Raw genomic sequence first — 27,043 nt, 5'->3', positions numbered from 1 at the left:
ACTATATGTGGGATATCTTCACTTTAAATCACCAGGAAGCAGTAACTCAGTAAATTGCTTGGAAAGTAATTTTCATGCATTGGTCCTCATATGATTGTAGTAATTACCACTTGTACAACTATAGGTGAAAAGTTGCTCACAAGCACAAGTAGAGTTCTATTTCAGATGTTCTTAACAAGATGATAGAAATGATAGAAGTTTCAGACCTTCTCTGCCAGAAACCTTCTAGATTGATACAACTTAGCTCCACTTCCTGCTTTGGTGTAGAGGCTTGGTAGTTTTGCTACTATCTGTCTTCTAGGCAGATACTTTTACCTGCTCCCCACTAACCCCAGTGAATGAGAGAAATATAGCTCTGACAGACTGTGAGCCTTATTGGCAAGTGAAAAAAAAATGTAAAAAATAAATAAATTCCATGGTGCTACCTCCTGGCCCTATAGCATTAAGGCATGTGGCTAGGAATATCAGCCCCTTCTCCCTGTCCTCCTCTTTGGGGAGGAAAACCAATCTCATAAGAGATAAATAGAATCAAACTTTATTTTTAAAGAAAGGAAGAGAGAGAGAACCTTAAAAATCCTGTTTCACTTCAGTTACATGTAAAACAATCAGTAGTGGAAGAAAAAAAATCACAGATGGCATTTTAGAAGAACCTCCAATTAAAAAATATACAGGAAAAATATAAGGTTCTAAGTAGATCACAAGCTATTATTGATCTGCTAGATCAATAGCTGATCTAGCAGATCAATACGTATAGAAGCAACTCCAGTGTAAAAAGGTGCCAATCTGCATAAAGTATACAAGGCTTGCATTTGTAGATGGACAATAAACAACAGAGACAATAAAATAAACTTAAATACACAGAAAAAGAAAATAAGCTTAGCAGAGTTCTTAATTAACTTTTCCCCCATTTCTCTAGACAATAAACCACCCTTGAAACAGATTTCTTTTGTGCCAGTTTGTTTTCTGAAAAATCTTTTGTTTTGCAAATTTCAACTTTCATCAAAGGTTGGGGAAGAACGTTCCTTGTCTCTTTCTCCCCCACTTCCTGGGAATATGTCAATGCACAGCTTCTTGGCCCTTTTCTCCAAAGTTCTGTCTGCTGTTTTCAAAAGAGCCAAAACTTTTGCTCTCTAGAAGTAGGACAGTAGTTTGGGTAAGCTCACTTTGCATGTGACCCAGAACTTGCAACTGTCCCTAGTGAAGATGCAGAATCCATGTCCGAAATGAGTGAATGTAGATTGAAACTCAGACACATCTTGCTACTATTATCCTCCAACCATTACCAATTTCCAAAGGAGTGCAAAAAAGAAGCAACCCCCTGGGTGTCTAGCACTCCAGGATGTGTTTCCTTGGAACACCAATTATCTTTCTATAATGCATGTTGAAACCTTAATAAAAGAGTGAGACACAGAAATGAATTCTTGAATGTCCTAAAGCAGTTTATTAGTATGGCTAGGAAAAATTAATGAAGAAAAAAGCAGAAATAATCACAGTTAGCAGAAATTTAATTGATGTGAGAATGGTAACTAATGTTGTGAATATTTAGACAAATTTCTTAAAAGTGTCTGACACAGGTTCTCACCACTTCATTGAGACTTCAGTCTCAGCCTTGACATTTCAGCTCATTTTAACTATTGAAATAATCTAGAGGAAGAAAAATCCGGCCCAGAAACTGATGTTCCTGTAGCACCACAGTAAAAATGGAATATATTTATAGTGCAATCTTATCCTTGTCTCCTCTGAAGTAAGCCCAGTTGAGTTCGATAAGACATATTCCCAGGTAAATATATATAGGACTGCATTCTTACCATGCCTTGTCTGTGTCCATTACATTTGCAAGGATTCAGAAGTAAACTTGGAAACAGGAACCTGGTTCTGTTCATTGTGCATAGGGCATTTATATGCCCAGTGTGTTTTAAGTGTGCATCTAAAAATGTATTTGTCAATCATGTCTCTGTGATAAAGTGTTTTGAAATGGAACAAAATAATGAATTGCCTCCAAGAGCTAAACATTTTAAGCTGCACAACAATCACGTGCTCAAGCACCTTGCCACATTTCTATCAGCCTGATCGTTAGAGCAGTTCTCAGATTTCACTGAAGGTTTTCTGCCTCCTTCCCGGCTGGGAGGGTCACGCTTTTCCTCCTTCTGGAGGATGCTAGACATAATAAGGCAAATATTGATCAGGAAAATATTGATCAGGAAAACTTTAGACCATACACCACTAAATACCTTGCCCATGTTCTCTGACGTGAATGACTGAAATTAATACCAAGAACTGAGGTTAGACAATGGACTTATCCAAGAAAAGAATTGCTGAACTATTGGAGTCTTCAAAACACTTGCCAAGGACATCACAGCAAGCCTCTGAGAATCCTCTAATATAATTTTGTTAACCAAATTAAATAGACTCTGCACAATATAAGATAAATCTATATTTTGAAGTTGCATTGGTAGCAGAGAAGTATTCCCTCCTCATGGCTATTGCTGCCACAGAGTGGATTTCATAAAGAATTCTTAACTTTGTTCAGTTGCTGTTTAGTTACTTCTCACCCAGCTTCACTGCTCCAAGCTCCCTGGAAAACCAACACAAACAAAAAAATAGTTTGGAAAAGGGACAGTTGTCCTTCAGAGAGAGAGAAAATATGTAGGGACAATAATGATAGAATATAAATTGGAGTGTATAAGATGGCAGTCTGATTCTATCAATCTCTAGAGCAAAGTTTCTCAACGTTGGCAACTTTAAGATGTGTGGACTTCAACTCCCAGAATTCCCCAGCCAGCATGTTAAAGCAGTTCTGGATTCCAACTGGCAAAAAAAACCCAAATCCAGATAAACAGGGGGAAGATCAGGTGGTTTTTAGTTGGGACTCATTCTGTCCCAGATAGAACAACTTTTACTGAGCTCCTACTGCACCATGTAACTCAGTAGCTAACATGCCAGATGGAAAAGGTAGCAGCATGTGCCAAAAAGTGTGTGCTTGTGCGCATACAGATATTAACTTGCTATATGTTGATGCTTTCATATGATAATATCTTGGGGAGAAGGGAGGAGAGGAAGAGGCTTGACTGCCAATCTGCAGTCTACTCTCAAAGTAGAATTATCTTTGCAATCTTAAGAGTGTTATGCAGAGAAAACATGAAAGAGAATCCTTAGGTTTACCATTTGCTCTTTTAATTGTATCCTGTCTCTCATCTTAGAAGGCTTTGTGGCATATCTTCCTCACTGGCTTAAGAACTGTATTTGCTTTTATGGAAAAGAGAAGTGTATTAATACCTTTTCCCTACTGTCCCATCTCAACAGTCAGCTTCAGTCCATTAACAAAGGGCGTAATTATTCCGTGCCCCTACCTTTTCCCTTTCCATCAAAATCCCTCACAGCATCAGAACTTAAAGGAGTGCAGTTTGAAATATACTGCACTGACCTCTATTAAAACTAACCTGCTTCATTCCTTGTTAATAACCTAGTTTTCATGTGCATATCATCCCATCCTTAAAAAAAAAAAGTTTTGTGCCCTGTTTAAAAATATATTTTAAAGTTATGTGGCCAAAAAGCCAGCTGATATTTTTTTTGAAATTCAGCATCTTTCCACCATCCATACTATTTAAACTTTTGCAAATTCCAGCCCATTCTGATAACAGGAGGATGGAGCACCCATTTTCACAGAATCAGGAAAGAGTTGGGAGAAACAACACCAAGTACTAATAAAAATGGGTTTAGCTGTTTCCTGAACTGAGGATCTGGCCCCAAATAAGCCAGGTGGCCCTTTCCTAGCTATACTAAAGGTAAAGGTTCCCATTTAGTCGTGTCCGACTCTAGGGGGTAGTGCTCATTTCCGTTTCATGGCCGAAGAGCCAGTGTTGTCCAGAGACACTTCCACAGTTATGTGGCCAGCATGACAGTCACAGAACGCTGTTACTTTCCTGCCGAAGTGGTACCTATTTATCTACTCGCATTTGCATGCTTTCGAATTGCTAGGTTGGCAAGAGCTGGGGTGAGTGTGGGAGCTCACTCCATCACACGGTGCTCGGGTCTTGAACCGCTGAATTTGTGACCTTCCGGTCAACAAGCCTGGTGTCTTAACCACTGAGCCACCATGCCCCCTCCTAGCTATACTAGGGATGACTTATCTAAGAGATTGATGTATCTATGGAGAGGAATGGTCATGGCAACTCTTAACCTTAAAAAGAAGTAATCTGATCATGACAAGAAATCTATCAGAGAAAAGCCACTATTGATTTCTCCTATAGAGCAAGTTAGTCACAAGTATGACTTGCCACATTCACCAAGTAAATTACACGTGATGGCAGGCCTATGACTATTATGGTGAGCAGATAGCTGTAAGCCATCAGATGGTGAGCAGATAGCTGTAAGCCATCTTCCTAACTTGAGATAAGATGTCTGCTAGCTGGGGTGGGTATAGTACACCAACCTAATCCTTCCTTTCACCTTACAATACCAAGGAAAAGCATTCAAAATTCAGAAGCGTTTGTGAGGAGTACAAAACTAGTGGCCTTCCAAGTGTTCTTGAATGACAGTTCCCACCATCCCTCACCATAAACTACAATTGGGAGTTTCTAGGAGTTGTCCAGCATTTGAAAGATCACAAATTCTTCCTTATTGATTGTAGTGTTCACTCCTGCACCTGGTCCATCCACCTGGGGGGTGGGGTGGAGCTCGAGAGAGGTAGTTTTTTATGGGAGGTTTTTATAGGAAATGAGGTTGTCAGAGAGTAGTTTAAGTTTGAAATACTGGTTTTGGGGACCAGAGATGAAGTGTTTTCTCTTTGATGCTCTAAGGGTGTGTCTCCCGGCTTTGGTTTACAAGAACAATGCTTTGATTTAAGCTATTATAGCAGGTTATGTTTTTATGATTTTGTTTTCTACTCATCCAAGAATTGGGTTTGATATGAAGAACATGAAGTCGATGATTGATGCTACTTGGCTAATAGTGGTAAATGGTGGTTCTACATGTTTTGTGGCGGCTCATGTGATTACTATGAATGTTGTGACTAGTATTCAGAATATGAATTGTATGAGTGGTCGGAATGTTATTGATCATAGAGTGGATGTGTGTGTAAGTGGTGCAGTAAATAAGATTATGATTGATATTGCTAGTGCTCCGCCAAGTTTATTTGGGATTGATCATAGAATTCCATAAGCAAATAGGAAGTATCATTCTGGTTTAATACGTTGTGGTGTAACCAGTGGGTTGGCTTTTGAGAAATTTTCTGGGTTGTTTATGATGTCTGGGAAGAATGATACGGTTAGTAGTAATAGGATGAATGTTAATGAGAGTATAAGTAGATCTTTGTATGGGTGGTATGGGTGGAATGGGATTTTGTCAATGTCCAAGTTAGTTCCTAATGGGTTGCTTGATCCATCTTCATGTAGTAGTATGATGTGGATGGATGATATAGAGATGATTCCAAATGGTAGGATAAAATGTAGTGCGAAAAATTGGGTTAGGGTTGGGTCGCTAATTGCAAAGCCGTCTCACAGTCAGGTTGTTATGGTGGTTCCGGGATGGCGGTTAGTAGGTTAGTGATGACGGTTGCCGCTTAGAATGATATTTGTCCTCACGGAGGGACATATCCGAAGAAGGCGGTTGCTATTAGTATAATGAGAAGTGTGGTACCCAATAATCACGTCTCTTTATTTACATATGATCCATAGTATAATCCACGTGCGATGTGGGTGTAGATGCAGATGAAAAATATTGATACGCCTAACACTAGGTGTTTTTATTCCAGGGATTGACCACAAATATTGAAATACTGCTCACACCATTGATGCTTTCCTACATTACTTCTGTTGTAAATGGGAATGCATATTTTCTTTATTTCAAGCTACTGCACGTAGTGTTTCCTTATTTTGCAGATATTATGCACCATTACATCTAGATATGCACAAATCAATTCAAATCTAGTATCATGGAGATCATATACAGAGAGGCAAAACTCTTGCAAAGATTTACTATCCTTGGAATCAGGGAAACATAGGTTCAAGGCCCACTTAATCAGGCAATTCCCTGGATGACTTTGGGCCAGTCGCTCCCCGGGCTTTTTTCACTGTTCCTGCCACAGCACAAAGTGGCCAGTTGGATGGGATTGCCCACAATGAAATAAAGCACAGCAGGCAAACCTGACAGCCCAGCTTGAGCTAACACAACTCAGAAAACAGTACTTTTGACATGTAGCAGGACAAGATGGGCAGAGGTTGCCTTCCCAGGAGACTGCAGGTGCGTAGAGGGCAGCCTGGAACCAGCCAGTTCTCTGTCAGCCCAGTCCATCTCACAGAATTGTTTCTGTGAGCATGAAATCTAACTTTGTGTTTGTTTGTTCGATTTATAGAGCTACCCATCTCACATATGTGACTCTAGGCAGCTTACAATAAAATACATGAAATGTATAAAACACCTAATATACAAATAAAAACTCATAGCAGCTGAATATCCTAAAAATAGCCATCCACAAAGCCAGGAAATGAGCTCTGTCACACACCTGGGGCCCCAGGCCTGGGCACAAAAACAAGTTTTCAGGGCCTTACAAAAGGCCAGCAGGGTCAGGGCTAGTCTGATCCCAGATGGAATGAAATTCCAAAGGGCTAGTGCTACAGCAGAAAAGGGTCTCCTTCTGGGCCTTGCCAGCTAGCACTCCTTAGCTGACAGGACTCAGAGAATGCCCATCCTGCTGGACTGGGTAGGATGGGTAAAAACAATTAGGAGAGACAGCACCCATCAGTAACCCAAGCCATGAAGGGCTTCAAAGGTGACTACCAGCACCTTGAACTGCACCCAGAAGCACACTGAAAGCCAATGCATTAACTGCTCACACCACTGCATTCTGCCCCAGCTAAAGCTTCTGGATGCTGTTCAAGGGGAGCCCCATGTAGAGCATGTTGCAATAGTCCAGTCTGAAGGTCACCACTGGAGGTCCTTAGGAAAGACAAGTTATAAATGCAATAAATAATAAATGGGACAAGAACAAATACGTTCTGTTAGAGAGGAGAAATTCATAAAGGCACGGAAAGCAAACTGCCATCAATTTGCATTCAGAATTTATTTTTACATTTAAAAAGCACTTCAGCTCAACAGCTATTTCTTTAAATTTTGACTGGGTGACACTAAGTCCAGTAAGTTTTGCAAATGAAATACATTAAGGAATAAGGAATATTAAACAGTAATTTTTGGGCTCTCTGATGACTAGGAATACTTTAAAAAAGGAATTAATTTCCAGCGCTTATTACATGCTAAACCAACTTTCAGCATTATAACATAATTACAGTGGAACAGGAAATGCCTTATTGATGCTAAGATCTCATTTAAGTATTTTCATGTTTCCCATTTAGATTGTACCTTGTATTTGATCTGGGTTTTGTTGTGGTTACTGATAGTTATCCTATCTCACTGATGTGTTTACTGAAATCTCATTACTGGAAGTGCATTTGTAAGAAAGTGAGGAGGAAAAAGCACAGAACCCTTCATCTGGGCAGACAGCAAGCAGGGCAAATAACTTCAGATAAACAGTGCAGATAGATAGATCAGAAAGACAGGATTCAGAATGTTTTGTGCTAAAATGCTTGCATGCTGGATGAAGTATAGGTTAAAATGAATTACCCTGAGGATACAATGGAATTGTTGAGGTTGGGATTAAGTTTAGTAAATTGCATTCTGGAACAGCTGCCCAGAAGTGATGTGGCTCCAAAATGTTATTTTATCTTGTATCTAATGTATGATCACATCAACATTTGATAATATCTGGCTTGTAAATAGAATGTAGCTCACAACTTACACAGGTATTTCAAAGCAAAATCCTTTGCCCTCATATAATCTTCTGGTAATTTAAAGTGGGAACTTTGGATCCTCACTACCACACAAAGTTTCCAACTTAAAATTTTGAGTGCAGTAAAACTGACTGGAATATCCACTTATCCTCATGTCCCAAAGACAGGCTTCCCTTACTGAAACTCCAATTTCTATTTAATCCTTTTTTCTCAAATAAATAAATAAACAAACAAACAATCCTCCAACCAGAGATGGAATTTCTTCTTTGCCATCAACCAAGAATAACAGTAGTTTAGTGACAGGGACGCGGTGGCGCTGCAGGTTAAACCGCTGAGCTGCCGATCGGAAGGTCGGCGGTTCGAAACTGCGCGGCGGGGTGAGCTCCCGTTGCTAGTCCCAGCTCCTGCTCACCTAGCAGTTCGAAAACATGCAAATGTGAGTAGATCAATAGGTACCGCTTCGGCGGGAAGGTAACAGCATTCCGTGTCGTCATGCTGGCCACATGACCCGGAAGTGTCTATGACAACGCCGGCTCCAAGGCTTAGAAACGGAGATGAGCACCGCCCCCTAGAGTCGGACACAACTGGACTTTACATCAAGGGAAACCTTTACCTTTACCTTTAGTGATAGAGGAATGTTAACATTCCTGTGGTGACCATTTTTCAGATCTATCTCAAAAGTATAATTGCAGATAGTATCAAAGATGGAAAAGTAGCTCTCATTAATCCCATGAAAAGTTCCCAAAAATCTCAAACACAGAATTTAGAAGAGGGAATCTAATTAAATTAGAAATTTAGCTTTTCTCAGTTTCTCCTCCTTCTAGCGAAAGGGACGGAGGGAGGCTGTAGGATACTCTAATAGGTTCAGAAGAATTAAGAAATGAACCTTTCGCCAAGGCATATAACAATTTTGACATTCAAAATAAAATATGAATAATAGGTTTAATTAAATTTTGGCTTTTGATTAATGTTAGCCTGCTTTGCTTCCAGAAATAGGTTCAAAGTATGGTTCACTTTCCCCACATCTGATGTGTCCTGTCCTGTTTTGAAAACCCCTAAGAGTCTGTCAGTTTGGATTTCTGTGACGCTCAAGGCATGGTGTGGAAAAGGGAAAAATAACCAATCATTTACATTCAAATATTCATGGTATCTTATTAGGACAGTAAAGGTAAAGGTTTCCCTTGACGTAAAGTCCAGTCGTGTCCGACTCTAGGGGGCGGTGCTCATCTTCGTTTCAAAGCCTTGGAGCCGGCGTTGTCCATAGGACACTTCCGGGTCATGTGGCCAGCATGACTCACGGAATGCCGTTACCGTTATTAAGACAAGGTGGAAAATTAACCTTCACTTCTGTTTGTGTAACTTGTGTACTTAATGATATGTCACTGGATGTAGAAAAGGAGTCAGATTCTCTGATCCCTTTAACACATGATTACATTTCTATAGAAGGCAAATGTACATTGCAATAGTGGCAAGAAGTATCTGTTTGTGGAGGGAAGGAAGGAATTTGTAACAAGGAGCAGAGTCATGCTCTTTATTTTAAGTACCTGTGCTTTATTTTGCTGGCCACCAAAACAAAGCAACCAATAATAATCACTTTCTGGGAAAACAACATAATAAAAAAAGTTTAAAATTTAATACTTTAAACAAGCAAACTATTTAAAAAATCAGGTTAACAACAATAAAAAATTTAAAAATCCAGCAGCAATAAAATTCCAACAGCAGGTAAATCAATTACATTTTAAGTCAGTTTTCAGCCATTGGCCATGCTTCCTGATAATTCAGGGAATTATAGCCAGTTATCTGGAGAGCTCCCAGCAGGGAACAATGCATTCTGAGGCTGTATTTGGGTAAAATCCTGAGATGCCAGAGCCAGCACTACAGTACCTGTGGGAACATCTTTTTGGTGATTGCCAGACTCCATGTCATATCTGGCATCATCATCATCATCACCATCACCTATTATTATTATTATTATTATTATTATTATTCAGTCACAAACAATCTTCATTTACAAAAATATTTATGTGCCCATGTAGCATTCTTAGAAAGTAAAAATGTAGTGTATTTTCTGAAAAACACATCCCTCTGCCTAGGCAATTTAAGATAGAATGATAGACATCAACCTGGGCAAATGAAAGATGGCATTCTCAAGGGTTGTTCTCTCCTCAGCTTGCCCCCAGCCAGAAAATTGGGCTGCACAGGGCTGCACAGCATTTTGGGATAATTCCACCATGGTGCTTTAAAGCTTGCAGGAGGGCAAATGCAGCACTTGTCTGCAACTCTTTAAAGCTACTACATCATTTCATGGAATCACCTGGCAGCTGTACATGGCTATGCTCATGCTGCAGTGGGTTCCGAAGCATCTTTCCCAGATTATTTCCCAAATTCCACAGAGCACAAGTAACTGTGTACGCCTATCATGTGGCAATTTTGTGAACAGGCAATGATCCCCATGGCAGCCATCTTGTGAGAGCACCCACAGCAGGCTCTAAGTAGTCCAAACATTCCCATCGGCCTGAAAGATTCACTAACCTTTACAAAGCAAGTTGTGACACTTAAGTAAATACTTAAATACTTGCAATAGCTTGTAAGTTTGTAATTCATTTTTATTATTATTATTATTATTTAAAGTATTTTGGTTTATTTTTAAGCTGCTTAGGAAAATATACACCCTAGAAATTGCCCTGTAAGTAGCTTATATCAAATTTTAAAAATCGCTTATTTGTGAACAGGCAATGATCCCCAGGGCAGCATCTAAGGTTTCCTCCATTTCCAAAAGTACAAATACTCTTTTTTTCTCATTTGCTGCGCTGCCGTGTATTTACTCAGCATCCCAGAAAAGCTCCATGGATCTCTCGGAGCCTTCACTCTGTGTACCAATCCATGTCTGGTCAGCTGCAAGGGTCACTACACTGCAAATAGATTTGATGACCCTCGTTTCGTGTTTGATATCCTCAAACCTGCAAATGTCACAAGGACAATTACCAGTCAGATGAACCACGCTCGTTTGGTTTTCCTTTCAGTTCAGATGGTTTTGGACTAAGAGACAAATCAAACCTCGGGGACAGTTTCTTGTAAAAGACCTCCAGAAGCTACTGGCCAATTTGGGGAAACTGAGACTTCCACCTAAAAATTGGTGGGCTTGCTTTCTCGACCGCAGCACTGCCCTTTCCTAGCTAAAAAGATGAACTCCTGTACTAGTTGTGAAAAAACTGAGGATGTAACTGAAGGGAATGAGCTCATAACAGGATAAAGAGATGATGATTACTTTGTCTAGACCAGGGGAGGGGAATTTTTTTATGGCCATGGACTGCACAGCGTCATCCCTCAAAGGTTTGCATGAGGGACTAGTGGTGGCTTCTTGTTCTTTCCAACCCAACGGCACATGAAAAAGGAATGTTGTAAAGCGGCTCAGACCTCTTTCTGTTGGTCCATCAGCTGGGTAACTCTCTGAAAACAGAACAGAACAGGACCAAATTCAGTGCAGTGGGGGAAGCCAGCAAAGGAAAGGCCAAGTTACAAAATGGGCCAGGCTGTAAAGAAAAAAAATCCAGAAAAAAGTCCCTCAGTGAGCAGTGGGGGAAATGACATGGTTTTATGCAAGCTTTGTATTGAATAAGCTTTACTTTCACAGTACATACTCCAAATAAGATCTCTGCAGCAAGTCTGCAATTTATTTTAAACAGCCCTGCTGCAAATGTTTCTGCAACCAGCAAGGGGAGCAGTAAGAGGTAAGCTTCTTCTTCCCTTCTGGCCATCCAAAAAGAAAAAATAGCAAACTTCTTATGGTGAACAAATAAGAACAGCTTTACTGTTTCACTGAGAGCCCGGTTGGTGAAATGGTGAAGGCACCAGGCTAGAAACCAGGAGACTGGGAGTTCTAGTCCTGTCTTGGGCACAAAGCCAGCTGGGTGACTTTGGGCCAGTCACTCTCTCTCAGCCCTAGGAAGAAGGCAATGGCAAACCACTTCCAAAACCCTTGCCAAGAAAACCGCAGACCAGGCAGTCTCTGAGAATTGGATACGATTAAATGGATTTAAAAAAAAAACCTGTTTCATTAGAGAAACAGCAACCATCCAGCTATATAAACTGCATAACAGAAACAAGAATAACTGAACAACACTAAGCTGTTGAACTCAGTGAGAGACCTGCAGAGATGTCTTGCTGAGGAACAAACCCTCCTCCTTCTCTCATGCCCACGCATACATACAACAGGCTTCTTCTTCTTAGAGCAGGCTTCCTAAAGGCGCTGAACATTTCAGAAGCAAATACTTACTTCCTCTTCCCCTTCTCTCTTTCCCCAGTCAATCCACCAGACTATTTACACTCTGGTGAAGTTGCTAGCCGTTGTCTCTCTGTTAGCTGAACATTAACAGTTGATACTCCTCATTCCTTTGCACCTCCATTTTTGCTCCTCTTCTCTGTTAGCAGCAGAGGGTGAAACTCTACCTGGACAGAGAAATGTGGGAAGAAAAATACCCTTCCTCCCTTCTACCTCTTGCTTACCCATGAGTAGTCTTCCTTTGTCTCTTTAGGCTGCCCTTCTCTAGGCCAATTTTTTTCTACCACCACCATTGCTCAAGGCTAAATATCTTCTGCTTTCTTCCCCTGGCATGTCACTCACACTTTTATCCCTTTCCCTAACTCCTATTTTTTGTCTTCTGTCTCCCTTCCTTGTCTGAAGTTTCTTAATTCTGATTTCTTTCGCTGATTTCAAATTGTCTAACAGCAGCCACTTTATTTCTCCCTTAGTCTCCACTTACTTGTTTCTTCCAGAAGTTATGCCCACTAGATTCTAATTCTTATCACAAACTTTGATCCAAGTTTTAACTTTTTGCTGACTCCTACCAGTTTGCATCATACTTTAATTCCTCTAATCATTTCTCAACTCTACTACAACCTTTGAGGTTACACGTAATTTACGATGTGCTCTAATCTGAAATAAACATACAATTAGGTCAAAATTCCATAGGTTGATAGAAGAGTGGGAATATTTATCACTACCTACAAGGAGATAGATTTTTACTGACCTTAACCATGGACAAATTATTTTTCCTTCCCCCTCCTCCTTGGAATGTTTCCATGCATATATTTTTCTGGACGTGTTTGAGATATTTGAGTGAGAAAATCATCTCTGAAAGTTCAGGATAAGGAGGCAGATGAATGATGGAGATATAGGGATTTGGGTAGGGGCAATGCCCTCCATCATCTCTATAACTATTATATTAAGAAGTATGCTAGCTGATCACTGTCTTTATTTACCTCCTCTTTCTGTTATTTCTAATTTAATATTTCCTTTTGTTAGCATAATAGAATAGATAAGAATACTTGTATATAATATATTGAAATAATTCTTTTTTTTACATTATTATATATTGGTTCTTTTTTAAATGTATACATACAGTATATATTTCTTTATATATATTCTATGAAGACTGTTAAGTGATTCACCTCTAAAGAAGGCAATAGGAGACCACTTTCATTCTTTGGGCAAGAAATTGCATGATTATGTCCTTGTAATCACAAGGAGCTAAGCTTGCTTGAGAGGTTCTGGATTTAGATTTTTCCTGCACAATTGTGACTAAGTAAGTAATTCATTTATCCAAAATATTATGACTGGCTTAAGTAATTATCTCATGGGCAGCTAGTCTTCAGTCTTCATAATGAGCCATTTTTTCTTGCATCCATTTCAAATCACATTTAAGCTCTGCAAGATCTTGCTGGATCAGCTTCAAGACTTGTACCTGATCCAGGAATCTTTTAACAATTTAGTAGAAGAATCTTCCTCCACCATCTTCCCTGGCTCAGCAGCTTGTGGCACGACTGAAATTAAGCCAGCCATTGAATATTTGGATCTAGATGCATCCATCCCAATAGCTCATTAAAAACAAAACAATATGTAATGAGAGGTTTTATTTACTATGATCAAAGTCTTTGTCCACACAGTCCAATAATCTAGAAGTTTGAAAACACTTTAATCGGGAGAGAGGTGAGAGACATGCACTCACAGAGCCATCCCAAACTGGAATTCTTTGTTACAACGATATATTATCCTTTGTTTCTTTTTTGTTTTCTTTTTTCTGTTGTATTTTTTTAATTTTTAAAGCACTTTTAATGCAGTTTTTTTCCCTTTGAGAATGTATATATTTGCATTATAACTATCTGTGTGTTTTCTTTTTTCATTTTCTGTTATTATTTTAAAAGCAATAAAAATATATTTTTAGAAAAAAACTACACCTGTCATCTATCCAATCAAATATCCAAACAAGTAATGTCACATTCATTTTGGATTGTATTTGCAATGAAATGCAAATACAGTGAATTTACATGGAGGTACCAATGGAGAATTCAGGTAAGGGAGAGTTTCGTACAGTGTTTTGTGTTCATGCCAAGTTGCCCAACCATGGAGTTTGCCCATTCTGGTTTGCCTTACCCTGGGCATCCCGATGTACATTATAAATGTCTGAAGCAGGGAAAACTTTAAAAATGCTACTATATATGTGAAGATAGGATTCAAATAATATGGAAATCTTTGCACATATTAGCTGTGTGTGTGACATTTTCCTGCTGTAGTTACTCACATGTTATCTACAAAGGCTGGAGACACAGCTAGTGAACGCACATGCCGTATTAGCATGAGAGCGAGACTTCTGAAGGTCATGTTAGCTAAATCATAGATTTGTAAGATTTCATTGTTTGATTTTTCACTGTATTGTTCACTTGATAGTTGAGCTCCTAACCTCACAGCATGTTTTATGAAGGGGTTTTATTTATTGTGTGTGGAAAGGAAGTCAAATACATCAAATTTCTTTCTCACTAAAATGACAAAGAGAGTAACTGAGCCTACATGGCATATATAACTGGAAATTTCTCTTACAGTAGGAGATTAAAGTGTCAAAAGGCACTGATTTATGTATGCAGCATCATTTTGCCTGCAGAATGAAATCTAAGAATCAAAGACAGATTCTAGTGCAAAAGGAATCACTGGAAGATTAAGGCTTTGAAAGTGGCTTGATAGAAGTGTCCACCGATTTGTAAATATGTTTATTTTTAAATAAGCCTGTGTAGTATTGTTTTATAGAAATCAAAATTACTTATGCAGACCTTTGTCATGTTGAGAAAAGCACGGGAACACATTTCTGGTTGCACTCCCAGCTTTACACTTCCTACTCCAGCTAGCTAAATGTGGTCCTTTGCACAACTAGTTCTTCACACATTCATGCAACCAAGGTAACTGTGGGCTCATACCAATCATGTGAACTCCTTGTAAGCAGCTCTTAGTACACTGGAAAACCTGCCAATTATTATATTCTGCAAATGGATGTCCTTAAAAAATGACATGGCACTGGCAATGGAGACAGGGCTTAAATGTGTTCCCACTGCTTCTCCATCACAGTTCTGCCCTTCATGCAAGTAATACATAAATATGGCTACAAAGAATGCAGCTTCTCAACAAAACAGTGCAAACCCAACAACCACAACTCGATCAAAAATAAAAGACAAAATAATGGAGATAAGGACACATTACAGTTAGAAACCTCCATAGGTTTTGATTACTAACTGAAATCATAATTGACTTACTAATTGAGAAGTTGTGAAATGCAGCCCTCCAGGTGATGAACAATGACATCACACAAGAAACATAAGTTATGAGATATGCTACAAAACCAATTCCGAAGAGCCTCCCATGAGTTAGATAATACTGTATCATCATAAGTGATAATGGGCATGTTCTTTTTCCTTAGTTTTGATCTCAGAGTTTAAGAACTATCATATTAGGATATTCCATAATGGGGAAAAGCAGCATGCTTTGTTATTCCAGCACAATTCATGTAACCATCAGAGATGGCTGGGAAAAGTTTGTATCTGAGAATCCTGGAGACTTATTTATAGCTCCCTGTTTTAACACAGAAACTTTTCTAGGTTTCAGTAATAGGCTCCCAAGCATAATCTTTCTAGCTCCTATGCAAATGCACTACCAAATCTCCAACCAGCAGAGGAAGCTTGCCTCTAAGGGACAATATACAACCTCTAGTTTTGAACAGACAAGAGCAATATTATTATGTGCAGTAAACAAACAAACAGCCTAGCATCAATCATGTCAAACTGTGGGATGTGCTTAGCAAAACGGGAATCCCAGAACATTCCATTGTTCTAAGTGAAACCTATACATAGGTCAAGAGACCACAGTACTGACAGAACATGGCAAAACAAGGTTGGCAAAGAAGTGAGACAATTCTCCCCTTATTTATTCAACCTACTGTATATGTGGAATATATACTGAGGGGAGCTGGATTGGAAGATGAGCGTGGCTTTAAAATTAGAGGAAGAAATATTAATGTGCTATGCTAATGACATTAGTCTGATAGCTAAAGATAAAATGATCTGCAAGCTCTATAAATAAAAATCAAGGAGCACATTGAAAAAAAATGGGACTAAGATTAAATATAAAGAAATCCAAACTAATGACAAGAACTACAGCAACCAGGCAATTGTCAACCAGAATTGGCAATGAAGATATTGAAGTGGTAGATAGTTTCTGTCTTATCAGCTATTACCTGTAAGAGAACCAGCATTCAAGAAATATGCCATAGACTAGCACTTGGTAGGGTAGCAATGAAGGTCTTGGAAAAGATATTCAGATGCCAGGATGTGACCATATCTACAAAGATCAGAATCATGCAAGTCATGGTTTTCCCTGTGACTCTCCATGGAAGCAAAAGTTGGACTTAGAATAAGCAGGACAAAAAAAGTACTGAGGCTTTTAAACTTTAGTGTTGGGGGGAAAAAAACTCCTGAAAATATCATGGATAGCCAAGAAAACAAACAAATGGATCAGTGAACAAATCAACCCAGAGTTCTCACTCAAGGAACAAATGGCCAGACTCAAATTATCATATTCTGGATACACTATGCAAAGACCTAGCTCTCTGGAGAAGTCTCTAATTCTGGGAAAGGTAAAAGGAAAGAGAAGAGGATGACAGCAGCAAGGTGGACGGACAGCAGCAATGGGTGCACCATTGGAAGACCTGAAGGACCTGGTGGGGGACATATCATCCTGGAGAAAATCTATGTGGTCACTAAGAGTTGGCACTAACTTTATGACTCATTGTCATCTTCTTCTTCTTCATGATGATCTCATCTGGAGATAATGGTGGAAGGTCTTTATTTGTCACACTTCCTACTGCTAGCCACCTCTCTCTCTTCCCTCTGGCTGAGCTGCCAGCTGATACCTCTGAATCCTTTGCATCACCTCCCAAGCTGCCTATCTCTCCTTGTAAGCCGTAGGAAGTGGGTTCCCAGCTGTGCAAAATGTTGCAGGGAGAAAAGTCAGGTGCTTTCACTTTTTTACCCATCCCCTATTCACATGTAGTCTTCTCTCTTGCTTTAACACTTTAACTCTTACTCCTGTTGTCACCTTAGGCTGCCCCTTTCTAGAGTAACCTTTTCTTCTTTTTCCTAACCATGCCTCCAAGCTAAACTTTATCTTTTCTTCTCCTTTCTCCCTCCGTATGTTTGTCTGTTTCCCTCCTAGGTATCTGATGAAACATGCATCATGATATCACAGGGCAAGCTCCACCCTTTTATATTTGCACTGCAACATTACATACAAGTATGTAAGATAGTTTGTATTGCAACATAATGATGCACATTTCATCACATGCTTCACTCCCCTCTACCTGTGGATGCCTGCAGCCTCTCTGTGTGTCTGTATGTGCACCCAGAGCTCCACAGCTTTTGGTATCTTATCTAACTCTTCTGAGTATCATTCCTTGACTCTTTAATCTTTGGGACATAGACCTTCCCTTGGTAGAGGACCCAAATTCTGATTTCCTATTTGACTCTAAGCTTCTTATTATTTCTTTTTTTTTTAATCCATTCAATCATGTCTGATTCTTGGAGACTGCCTGACAAGTCCCTGCAGTTTTCTTGGCAAGGTTTTCAGAAGTGGTTAGCCATTGCCTTCTTCCCAGGGCTGAGTGAGAGTGACTGGCCCAAGGTCACCAGGCTGGCTTTGTGCCAAAGGCAGGACTAGAACTCACCATCTCCCAGTTTCTAGCCCAGTGCCTTAAACACTACACCAAACTGGCTCTCTTATTATTATTTCTTTAATCCCTGCTTTTATTAACTTTTTAATAGTAAATTCTATTAAGTTTCAAGAGAAGAATAAAAACTATTAAAAAAAACTACAGAAAGAAAAAAAAACTTAAAAAGTGCAGAAACACAAGAGAATTTTTTTTTCAAATTTACAAAAAGTTGTGGCTTCTGACTTTTAACAGCAAGGATATATAAAAATTTCCATAATCAATCTCTTAATCTATATTAAACCAAAACACCACATTATTTCTATAAATCATTGCACTTTAACACATAATAAAAATAAGTAAGTAGGCCTACTACTCCCCCTTATATTAAAGAAAAAAAGTTCATATAAACCTCCTAAACATCTTTCTCCCCTCCAAAAGATAATTATTCCCTTCCTACCACTATTCTATACATTTCTGTCTACTATAAGAATCAGATTAAAAAGCACATAAAGTGTCTATTATACTTAATAGTACAACAACTTTAATAATTCCAATCTTAATAAACCCAAAAAACAAAGAAAATTCAAAATAGTGATTCCATATCTTTAAAAGCAAATAACATCAATCAAATCCTTAAAGCAAACCAGATAAACATTCTTTAACCCTAATACAACAGTTTTAATAATTTTAATCTTAATAAACCCAAAAGACAAAGACAAATTCAAAACAGTAAACCTAAATCATTAAAAGCAAATAGCATCAATCAAATCCTTAAAACAAACCAGATAAACATTATTTGATCCTTATCCCACTTCAAAATAAACCAGAACAGTTACATATCCCCACAATGTGCATAGAGCTTTTCTCTTGAAAGAGTCAAACAGCCCAACTGCCCCCCTCAAAGATTCCAGGTTCTTTTCATGGCATTCCACCAGGAGATCAATTTTACTTATGGCTTTCAGATCACTCTCTCCCTTAAGATTTCTCCAATCTTCATCCAGCACCTTGATAAAAATCCCAATCTCAGTCTTTAAAAAAACCTTTCTACCACTCTTAAATTCCTCAATTTCATCCACCACATCCCCAACCTGATGGCACATTTTAGATCTCATATGTTCCACAATGTCCTGGATAACTTGCATAAAAGCTTGATAGAAATCAGAAGAAATCTGTTTAAAATCTTGGTGGAAGTGAGAAAGAATCTGTTTGAAATCCTCCATGTTTCAAACAGTAGATTATGGCACCCCCTAGGAGTTTAGCCAGCAAAAGTCAAAGATATGGAAGAGTTCTGGAGTGTGTTTACATAAAGTGAGGGTAAGATAGCAGATAGTTCTCAAGGAAAAGTGAAAACAGAAAGCTGAAGGTTCAAATCAGCTGATTCAACATGTAGGAAAATGCTAATATCTTCAAATTTAATACAAAAATAATAACAGGAAGGCAATTGTTTACTCTCAATCCACCTTTATATTTGGAAGGAAAACGAAATCCAAAACTTTTTTTTTTAAGTTATCCCAAAATCAACATTAAGCATCAAAAGAACCAGCTTCTCCTTGCTGTAGAAAGCCTCTCTTGGGGTACATATGCTTTAAAAAAATAAATAAATAAAAATTGGTGACTTAGAAATGGGATGGCCAGTCTTAGTGCCCCTTTAAGGCTACAGCGCAGCTTGGAAAGTGTTGACATCCCCACCTCCCAGTCAAATGTGAAATGCTGTTTGTGATCTTCTGGCTGCAAGCAGCCATCCAGAGAACAGATGGGGTGATTCCAGTTATTCTTCTTGATCCGGAGAACATTTCTGGACTTCAGGAAAATCTGCCTGAGCCCGAAAAAAGTTACTGCATTGTCAGCTCCACCCGCTGAACCTGCGGGCACAGCCGTTCAGTCCACCATTCCCACCGGAAGCCCCTGCTTTTATTAACTTGAGCATCTTTGCAAATCCTGTTTCCACTGCTTCTAACTCCTTCCAATTACAGACCTGTGCAATCAGATCCTTAGCACTCAGGTAACTTCCTTAAGTTAGCAAGTCCAACTCAATTACAACCAGTGGGGTTGCATGTTATTGAACAACATAGATATCATTTGGCTAGGTCTGGCTTGGTAAAAGTCAGTTTTCAGTATCCTAAATTATAGCATATGCTAAAAACTAAGAATGATCATTATTCCTACACAGCTATTTATATAAGAAATATTACCAAAGATCCCAAGAGTATATAAAATAACATGCAACAAAGTCCTATCTGGTATTCAAAGTGTCTTCATTATTATTCTTCATGGCGATCACTAAAAAAGCATTTGCTCCATCATTTAGATTAGTTGCATTAGAAGTGCACTGCTAGGCAAAACATCCATATTTATGTTGCATTTAAATTTCTATTAATAATAAATTCAGGTGAAGTAGTTCTGTTATTAATATTGATCAATGTTTCCACAGGAAGCCCAGATGTCAACAGTTCTTTTAGTGTGCTCACTTGTATTTAATAGCACTGTTGATGAAAGGCCTGATGAAGGCTAACAGATGGTTGGTTTAATGTAACTCTCAGATTTGAAGCCTTTGCCAAAAAAAAGATACACAAAGAATTTGACAGCCCTAAATTTGTAGGATATTTACCAAAGATTGAAGGGGCAGTTTAGAGGATCTTCTGCATATCTCACGTCCTATAATTTAATGTATCATCTATCTAAATTATGAACACAGTCACACCTCTCTGAAATTACACTGCATTCTCTAGGGCAGTATTTCTCAACCTTGGGAATTTGAAGATGTGTGGACTTCAACTCCCAGAATTCCCCAGCCAGCCATGGGAGCTGCAGTCTACACATCTTCAAGTTCCCAAGGTTGAGAAACACTGCTCTGTCATTATATTCTCTAGACTGCAGAACCTCTATCAACCATTAGGTGGCAACAAAGAGACATAGAATCTAACACCTTTGCTACCATCTAATGGTCACCTGGATTTTGCAGCCTAGATATGGCTTACCTAGCATTCTCCCTATAATAGTCTAAATCTTAAATAAAAAATATTATTTAGAATGTCTTATGTGTCTCTAAAAATCAGCCCTGATTCAATTCAAAGTAAAGCTTCAACATTCTCTGACAGAATAGCTTGATCTGAACTTACATTTCAAAGGCAAAACAATTTTAATTGAGCCATTTTAAATTTTGATTTAAAAACAAATCCATAGGCTATCATGGAAAGGCATTAAAATATCTGCAGGTATTTTAATTTATTTAATTTATTTTTTATTTTATTTTATTATTTCATTTGGTAGAATAGCCTGGTAAAAATAGCAGAGATGGCATACTATTTAAAAAGATGGTAACCAAGTTTCCACCTGATATCTTTAAGGACAGCTCAGCTTATCCAGCAAAGACACTGAGTTGTACTGATGGTTAAAGGCAGAAAGTCTTCTACTCCAATTTAATTTTTTTCAAAAGCTATACAAATTCTGGGGTTCCAAGACTGGTATAACACTGAAAAATGTCCAGTGATCTGCTCCTGTTGAGTAGTCTAATTTTGCTGCCTCTGATTTCTCAATGTTCACTTAGCACCAGGGTGCCAAGAGAAATTGTACAGCTGGATGGGAAGCTTGGTCTCTTCTAAGAAATACCCACTTACTATCAGCTTCAGTGGGGTGCAAGCTGAGCAGGTCAGGTGATAAAAGTTGGCCGTTTCTGGGCAGAACTCTGTTTTGCCAGGCTTGGGAATTGCTAGAAATACTCTGTGCTGCTGGTCAGCAGAAGTACGCTAGGTAACACTGAGAGGCAATGCAACTGAGAGGCAGGCACAGAACAACTGGCATTCATAGTCTTGCAACCCCTCCCATTCTTAAAAGCAGTAAACATTTGGTCACCATCTATAACTCTTAGCCAAGGATTTATTCACTCATTCTTGAGAGGCTTAAGCCTGCCCTAGTGTCATGTCCCCTGTTGCAATGCATATATGCATCACAACGGGGAACATGCCTTTCCAGAGAAGGGAAGGAAAGAGGAAGGAATCAGTGATAATCCTTTAAGCACTAAAAGACAAATACCAATAAAGGACAAAGGAGCCATACCTTTGCCCTGACCCGGGAAGCCATCATCCTATCTCCCTGACATCTCTGCATTACCACGGGGGACACACCTGTGCCGGACACAGGAAGAGGACAGAGGCAATCAGTGCTAATCCCCCTGATCGCCCATCAAGACTCCGGAATCGCACCCTGATCGCCCATCAAGACTCCGGATCAGGACTTCGGGACAATGGGGGGTGGAGAAGGATCAGGTCCGCACCGCGGGTATTTACCGGCTACCTCACACGCCATGTGCTCATTCCCGTCTTTTTTCGTGTATGCATTCTATTCCTAATAAACCGGAAATCCTTAGCCCTGACTAAGTGAGTCTGTGTCTCTTTGGGAATAAGGCAACCATCACACCTAGTCTTGCAGAAACCAAAAGGTCTAACCTAAAGATATGTACTGGTCTGATCAGCCTTGAGTCAGAGTGCTAAGAGCGGGATTCAAGTTTCAGATGTGTTCATAAGACAAGCACAGAAAGTTAACATTGCATTAGCATAAGAGACAAGAGAGTTAAGGTTTAGGCCTGTCTGTTCATGTTAAAGAAGATGAGAGCTGAGAAAGTAAACAAAGCCCAAAGCATTGCTAGCATTGCCACTCCTAAAAAGTTGATAGGCAGAGAGTTTAATGGGTGATAAAACTCATTGGCCAACTAATCATGTCAATGTTAGTGAGTTCATTAGACCATTCAGTGCCACCTCAACATTCCTCCAAATATGGAAGTGAAATTGCAATATTACCTGTAAGAAAAGCAGCAACCCCCTTTTTAGGGAAGGTTGTTAAGAAAGTGATTGCATGGCAGCTTCAAATGGCTCTGGATGAAGTGGATTACCTGGACCCCTTTCAGTCAGGATTCAGACCAAGGTATGGGACTGAGAGCAAAGTGCTTCAAAAGACTACATAATATTGCATGGCCAGGTCTGTTGGCTTTAGCTGCCAGACATCCTTCAAGAGGTGTCTGTCTCTCCCAGCCATCATGAACACAGCCTTGACTTAAGGATCGTCACCAGAGTGGCAAAGCACTTCAGCTCTTTTGCATTGTTCCAAGTGCACCAAGAACCTTGAAGCTTTCTGTCTTGCCCAGAGCTCTTTGCATCTATATCTGGGCTTCGAAATTCCAGAGGACCATCCAACAGCAGCAAAGAAATACAGGAACATCTCTTTGTGTTGTGGATGCATGGATTTTTGCAGCCCAGATGTGGTAGCCATAGCCTACAATGAAGAAGATAGGAGGCCACCAGAGGAACCATTTGGGACCTGGCCAACCCTTTGAACAGCTTTTAAAAACCATGATGAGGATGTGGAGCTGTCCAAGTACAGAACAGTAATGGTAGCAGTGTGCCATCTACTGAATGGGCCCTGGAAAAACGCCAAGTTTGCTTAATTATAGTTCTGTCACTGCCTATGGCATTGGCCAAAGGATTTCCCAGGCTCAGTCACCTCCACCATAGGATGGGGGGAATCCTGCCATGTGTGCCTGAGGAGTCAGCTGAAAGACCTCTGTAGGATTTCTAGAGCTGCTTTGGACATCAGGATTAGGATTAGGGTTGCTCACTACCCGCTCCAGCACCCACTGGCCAGTATGTCTAGAGGGAGATGAGCTGGCTGGGAGCTTTGGCCAGTGAGTGCCAGAGTATTCTACCAGCTTGCCTTCCTCTGGTACCTGCTGGCCATGTCCCAAACTGCTTCATTAAGTTAAATCAGTCCAACAGCCTGAATCAGTTCATGAAAGTGGACCCTAGTGTTTTTGCACAGATCTAATACTAAGTCAAAAAATCAGACATCATTGTTTACTGAACATCACTATAGAAGAGCTTGCATCTGAACCTCCTGAAAGGTTCTGAGGTCTGAATAAACTCCCTGTTCTAAGGAGTTCAATTAAAAAAAAAATGGCAAAACTGAGGAATGCCAGCCTGGCCAAGTTTAAAAAGTCAGTTCCAAGTAGCAGAGATGAGAAGAAGGCAACATCTTTAATAGTGCACAGAAACAAAAGCTGAGAAAAGGAGGAAGAAGAGAAGAGACAGCAGTAAAGCTCCTCCAAGCATCATTTTTTTTCAAAGACACAGGAGAAGACCCAAGAAAAGAAGAGAGAAATCAGGAACAAAATGAAGCACATCTGCAGGATATTATTTTGGCCTCAGGATTTTCATACAGGCCAAAGGAACCTCTTGAGTCACAGGGGACCATGTTACTGACCAAAAGTGGGTGCCTCAATCAGTGAAGAGACTAGGAGAGCAAATGACAGCTTTTCTCATTCCACTTTATTTATTATTTATTATTTATTTATTATTATTTTAAAAGGACCATGGCAACCAGTGCTAAAAGAAACATACATGCATACATACTGTACATATATAATGCAACCACAAGCAAAGTTTATGCATTGGATGCAAATCCAATGATAAAGACTCTGCTGTTCTCAAGATTTACAGGCACTGTAAATTACCAAGGATGCTGATTTTTTTTCCAAGCAGGAATAGAGTGGCTGGAACCCACAGCTGTCCTCACATAAAAAATAAAATTGTGATTCAGAGCAACATACATATCCCAAAGGGCCTGCCACTCACCCTAGCCCAAGGGCTGGGGAAAAAGCCACACTTTTAAGGACCATTTGAACTAAGGCAGGGTAGGGGTCATACAATCTAGGGGAATGTTGTTTTGGAGAGCTGGCATTGCAGTTCTCTCAGTTATCAAGCTTTTTGCAAAATATGATCCCAAGCTGAACTAATTATGGAGTGTGAAGGATGGTACAATAGATTATTTGAGTGCTGACAGAGTGAATAAATTGATTAGCATTCTTTTGAATTCTGGCAGGGATGGGATCATTAAAAAAAAGAGGAAAAATCACATTTTTTCCTTGTGATTAGGGATACAACCCTAGATAATGATAAGAAAGATCAGCTCAGCCAGTTCATTTGCTAAATATCTACTGATACCAATGGGGTGTATGCCTGAGCACAAAAATGTAAGAGCCTTTTGGGGGGCTTTTGGAAGTAGAAGATTAATTACTGGCTGGTTTGATTCATAGCATTTTAAGCACCATTGAAAGTAATGGAGTGGGTATATCAAAATTGCAAAGCCAAGGCTATGATACAGCTGCAAATATGAATGGGTGATATATTGATATCCAAGCTAGGATTATAGCACAGCAATCAAGAGCTAGAGATCCATTGTGCTGCCCACTGCCTTAATTTAGTCCTGAATCATGCTATATCAGCTTTTCCAGAAGTGAGAAACTTCCTGGGAGTTGTAAAATGTTTTTATAGTTACTTTGCACACCGTATCAGATGATCCATAAGTTGCCAACTGAAATCTTTCACCTGGGAGAAAAGGATGAGATAGTAAAACTAGACCTCTGAAATTCCTCACGAAAATAAACGGAGCCCATCAACTGCATTTTGGAATTGTGCAGTCATTACATACTGACCCAAGTAAAGCTGTAGGATTTCTCCCAACCTCTCTTAATAATTTGCAAGATGTCAGAAATCAGCACAACGCCATTCATGATATTGCTGTTGCAATAGCCCAGTCTTGGAATATATTTCAGGATTTTCAAGATTGATTAATGCTGTGGATGAAGAAATTTCATGTTGACCTTTATGAGGATCAAACAGTATCTGCAGAGGACCCATTCAAAGTGAGCATATTTTTTCATCATTGGTCATAACAATATCTGAGATAAAACATAGATCTGCAGGACTGATTATAGTAATTTCCTCATTTAATGTCCAGCAGCCATCAACCCTAAGATCAGCAATGAAGGGAAGTTCTACACAGATGGAGAATTTTAAAAAAAATACAATAATGATTTGACAGACACACTTTCTGAGCAATTGCTCTCATGCAGACAATTACAGATCTGATATTGTTTAAAAAATCAACAATAAAGGACATTGTAGAATTTTTTGTGATGAGCCTATTTGTTTTATTTTTGCTTCCTTGTTTTTAACCAAACCTATAATGGTGGCAGGTACAATGAGATAATTCTCTAAATTTAAATTACAAAATACTATCTACAAAGAAACTTGTTGCTGCTCTGAATTGAGAATAAGCATGCCAGAAAATTGGATATTCCAAATAAAAGGTACATATGAAAAACTTTTGAGTGCCCTACCCTTGTTGCTAGCTGCACAAAGCCAAGGATGACGTTGCTGTAATGACTGCCTATCCTAACAGAGTCAGACTCACAAGCAGGAATTTAATGATATCTGATTTATTGTAAGAATAGTATGCAAATACAGAGAAAGCTAGGGACGTGGTGGTGCTGCGGGTTAAACCGCTGAGCTGCCGATCGGAAGGTCGGCAGTTCGAAACCGCGCGGCGGGGTGAGCTCCCATTGCTTGTCCCAGCTCCTGCTCACCTAGCAGTTCGAAAACATGCAAATGTGAGTAGATCAATAGGTACCGCTTTGGCGGGAAGGTAACGGCGTTCCGTGTCGTCATGCTGGCCACATGACCCGGAAGTGTCTATGACAACGCCGGCTCCAACGGCTTAGAAACGGAGATGAGCACCGCCCCCTAGAGTCGGACACAACTGGACTTTACATCAAGGGAAACCTTTACCTTTACCTACAGAGAAAGCTGAGAATGAATAAAAGTGTGCCAAATACAAACTAAAAACCCTCGGCTCCAAACGTAATCCCTCCCCTCGCCCAACTGCAGCAGCCACCCCCCTCCCAGGTGCTGGTAACCGTTTTCCACTGATCCTGGGAAAGCAACCTTGAACACACGAGATAACCCAAACACATTCCAACCCAGCAGCCAACAGATAACGACTCCCCGAGGTGGAATCCTCCTCCCTCCCGAGATGAAACACGTATCAGGCAAATGACATGCGAAACGTTACGATGTACCAGGAACACTGGAACGGTGAACGTGACAGTTGCTGGGGTCTGCTCAGTAACCTGGCTGGGTTGGACAGCATGTGCTGACTCTGAGGCCTGCTACACATACCTGCAGCATGGATGTTTTGGGTACACAGCTCAGGCAGAAGAGGCTAGAGAAAGGAAGACCAACTGACCCCTTCACACATAGCCTGTCTGCCTTCATGGAAGGCAAGCTACTATTCCTACTGCTGTAAGTTTTTAAGATTTGGTGCTGAACGGACGTGTTGTTTCTTACTGTTGCACTTTGTGCATGCTTTTGGCCTCGGTGTGCATTAAAATGCAAAAGTCAT

At 39.7% G+C, this 27,043-nt stretch overlaps 1 long non-coding RNA gene and 1 pseudogene across 1 annotated transcript in view; one reads left to right on the top strand and one right to left on the bottom strand.

The window, feature by feature from the left end:
- LOC134487188 (uncharacterized) overlaps window positions 1–27,043 on the top strand; it is a 732,234-nt gene that overhangs the window by 255,095 nt on the left and 450,096 nt on the right. The window lies entirely within an intron of this gene.
- The window catches only part of LOC134488589 (cytochrome b-like), a 55,300-nt pseudogene continuing 33,275 nt past the window's right edge, over window positions 5,019–27,043 (bottom strand).

This window comes from Candoia aspera, chromosome 1 (assembly GCF_035149785.1).
Source record: "Candoia aspera isolate rCanAsp1 chromosome 1, rCanAsp1.hap2, whole genome shotgun sequence".
Classification (NCBI taxonomy): Eukaryota; Metazoa; Chordata; class Lepidosauria; order Squamata; family Boidae; genus Candoia; species Candoia aspera.
Note: the sequence above shows the minus strand (reverse complement) of the source record. Positions and strands in the feature narration are given on the sequence as shown.